This window comes from Schistocerca americana, chromosome 2, assembly GCF_021461395.2.
Source record: "Schistocerca americana isolate TAMUIC-IGC-003095 chromosome 2, iqSchAmer2.1, whole genome shotgun sequence".
Classification (NCBI taxonomy): domain Eukaryota; kingdom Metazoa; phylum Arthropoda; class Insecta; order Orthoptera; family Acrididae; genus Schistocerca; species Schistocerca americana.
Genome location: NC_060120.1, coordinates 513,064,279 through 513,067,991, shown reverse-complemented (window position 1 = coordinate 513,067,991; position 3,713 = coordinate 513,064,279). Strand labels below are relative to the sequence as shown.

At 46.7% G+C, this 3,713-nt stretch overlaps 1 non-coding gene across 1 annotated transcript; it reads right to left on the bottom strand.

The window, feature by feature from the left end:
• Nucleotides 1-1,106: 1,106 nt before the first annotated feature.
• Nucleotides 1,107-1,180, bottom strand: Trnal-caa. The gene has a single exon. It is a non-coding gene; the product is annotated as a tRNA-Leu (tRNA).
• Nucleotides 1,181-3,713: the final 2,533 nt, after the last annotated feature.

Below are 3,713 nucleotides of genomic sequence, written 5' to 3'. Positions count from 1 at the left end.
GTGTCTGTGCCACGATTGGTCAAGGGGGTTGGGAAGAGCACACCGCTCTGAGCTCAGGTAGCAAGCCATACTGAGAAAGGTAGATAAATTCTGATTTCGATACAGAGTGAGATCAATTCTGACTGCAGATTCTGTGAAAAGAAGTCTTGGGCATTCTGATTCAGTGTTCTGCAAAGTCCTCCATCTTTAACAGGTTGGTGAAGCAGACTTTGACTACCAGCGCCAATGGCTTGTGGAGCCATACTTAGGTAACAGCCAATTTGCTCACGCTGCTGGGAAACTAAGTGAGAACGTGACTTGTAGCAGCTGTAATCATGAAGCAAGCTGAGCTGAGAACAGTGCGCAACGTCCTGGAATGTGATATTCGAGGACGATTATTTGGCTGAACCTGCTCGCACATTTAAGCTGCCTTGTAGTGGTATGTAGAGTGTGTGTTACCGTTTTTGTTGGCGTATTTTCATATTCATACTTCCAGAGCGAGTGACAACTAGTGGGTCAGAAGTTTAATACAGTGGTCCTCAAACTGCAGCCCCAATCAAGTACGTGTACGACCCGCGGTTCACAGCTATTTTTCGTAATAATACACTTCTACCAACTAACTGCTGAATCCAGAAACGTCAACGATCGTTAAGAGCTTCATCAGAGTGCTCAGCAACAAACAAAAATACAGGGACAGTAACATTTTAAGATGTGTTTAATTTGAATTGACGATGGTAAATTCGACCAAGAGCTAACTAAAGCTGGCCACTTACCTTAGTGGCAGAAAGGTAAGTATCGCGGACACTGCGAGATTAGAGGATGTGACAATGTTTTATTGTTTGTCTGCCACTACTGACAATTCACTGACTAGTGTATGCCTTGTAGCGATCAGCTATTACAGCACTGATTTCAAGTATAAAAACAGATTCGTGAATGCGTGTTGGAGATGGTCATCTTCAAATGCGGTGTATGAAATTAAATACAGCTGTCGTAATATAGTGCAGTGAGTGAAGAAAAGAAGAAAAATCAAAACCAAGACATTTAGTAAACAGTGGTGATAGTATGAGATTTCCACTCTGCAGCGGAGTGTGCGCTGATATGAAACTTCCTGGCCCATTAAAACCGTATGCACAGACCGAGACTCGAACTCGGGACCTTTGCCTTTTGCGGGCAAGTGCTCTACCAACTGAGCTACCCAAGCACGACTCACGCCCCGTCCTCACAGCTTTACTTCTGCCAGTACCTCGTCTCCTACCTTCGAAACTTTACAGAAGCTCTTCTGCGAACCTTGCAGAACTAGCACTCCTGAAAGAAAGGATATTGCGGAGACATGGCTTAGCCACAGCCTGGGGAATGTTTCCAGAATTAGATTTCCACTCGCAGGAAAGCTTCTGTAAAGTTTGGAAGGTAGGAGACGAGGTACTTGCAGAAGTAAAGCTGTGAGGATGGGGCGTGAGTCGTGCTTGGATAGCTCAGTTGGTGGAGTACTTGCCCGCGAAAGGGAAACGTCCCGAGTTCGAGTCTCGGTCCATGCACACAGTTTTAATCTGCCAGAAAGTTTCAGTGGTGATAGTGTCTCATGTTTAAAAGCATTATACAATTAAGTACAATTACTGTTATTAATCAACTAATCATCCAGTCGCTCGGATAATACGACAACACTTTGTCAGGCCATAACTGTCTCACAATGTTAGAGGTCACTGAGGTTGGCAGAAATCCGAAACAGAGAACAGTCGACGACGTGTCCCGAATGGTACCGACTTTTAACTATCATGACGTGCACCTGGAGTCCAGCGCCAACTCATAGCGCTTTTACAATAGCTAGTCTGTTGAGGCCCACAACATACTAATTTACACTATGTGATTAAAAGTATCCAGACACCCCCAAAAAATTCGTTTTTCATATTAGGTGCATTGTGCTACCACTTACTGCCAGATACTCCATATCAGTGACCTCAGTAGTCATTAGACATCGTGAAAGAGCAGAATGGGGCACTCCACGGAACTCACAGACTTGGAACGTGGTCAGGTGGTTGGGTGTCACTTGTGTCATCCGTCTGTACGTGATATTTCCACACTCCTAAACATCCCTAGATCCACTGTTTCTGATGTGATAGTGAAGTGGAAACGTGAAGGGACACATGACACCCCAAAAGCGTACAGGCTGATCTCGTCTGTTGACTGACAGAGACCGCTGACAGTTGAAGACGGTCGTAATGTGTAATAGGCAGACATCTGTCCAGACCATCACACAGGAATTACAAACTGCATCAGGATCCACTGCAAGTACTATGACAGTTATGCGGGAGGTGAGAAAACTTGTATTTCGTGGTCGAGCGGCTGCTCATAAGCCACACGTCACGCCGGTAAATGCCAAATGACGTCTCGCTTGGTGTAAGATTCGTAAACATTGGACGATTGAACAGTGCAAAAATGTTGTGTGGAGTGATGAACCATGGTACGCAATGTGGTGATGCGATGGCAGGGTGTGGGTATGGCGAATGCCCCATGAACGTCATCTGCCAGCGTGTGTAGTGCCAACAGTAAAATTCGGAGGTGGTTGTGTTATGTTGTGGTCGTGTTTTTCATGGAGGGGGCTTGCACCCCTTGTTGTTTCGCGTGGCACTGTCACAGCACAGGCCTACATTGATGTTTTAAGCACCTTATTGCTTCCCACTGTTGAAGAGCAATTCGGGGATGGTGACTGCAGCTTTCAACACGATCGAGCACCTGTTCATAATGCAGGGCCTGGGGTGGAGTGGTTACACGACAATAACATCCAGCCGGCCGAAGTGGCCGCGCGGTTCTGGCGCTGCAGTCTGGAACCGCGAGACCGCTACCGTCGCAGGTTCGAATCCTGCCTCGGGCATGGATGTGTGTGATGTCCTTAGGTTAGTTAGGTTTAACTAGTTCTAAGTTCTAGGGGACTAATGACCTCAGCAGTTGAGTCCCATAGTGCTCAGAGCCATTTGAACCATTTGAACCAATAACATCCCCGGCCTGCACAGAGTCCTGACCTGAATCCTATAGAATCTTTGGGATGGTTTTGACGCCAACTTTGTGCCAGGCCTCACTGATCGACATCGTCTCAGCGTTGCACTCCGTGAAGAATAGACTGCCATTCCCAAAGGAACCTTCCAGCACCTGACTGAAAGTATGCCTGCGAGAGTGGAAGCTGTCATCAAGGCTAAGGGTGGGCCAACACCATACTGAGTTCCAGCATTACCGATAGAGAGCGCCAGGCTCTTGTAAGTCATTTTCAACCAAGTGTCCGGATAGTTTTATCACATAGTGTATGTAGGTTAATAATAACATCGGTACATATGCAGCCCGAGGTGTCACGCCAAATTGTCGATATTGGGTCTTGAGTAATGAAGTTCGGTGACCACTGATTTGATAGCTGTGCTTCCAGAAGGTCATAAGTGCGTACTTTCAGAATTATTGTCCACATTTTCTGGCAGGATCGACTGCTAGAGTTAATACCTTGCATGTGTGCTTTTCTCTTCTTAGGATACGACGTAATGCTGGTGACATTTCCTTCAAAGTTGTAACTGACTGATGCAACCAAAATACTTGTAGCTCGTGACTGAATGTGAGCTAGAGAAGCTGGGTACTCTTCTGGTGTGATGGCAGCTGGTTCAGGTGAACTGATGGGAGGCCGTGTGGCGTCCTCACCACCACTACCGACTCGTACGCTGTCACCCTCAATTGCAGATCTGGAGGTATCCCGGTGA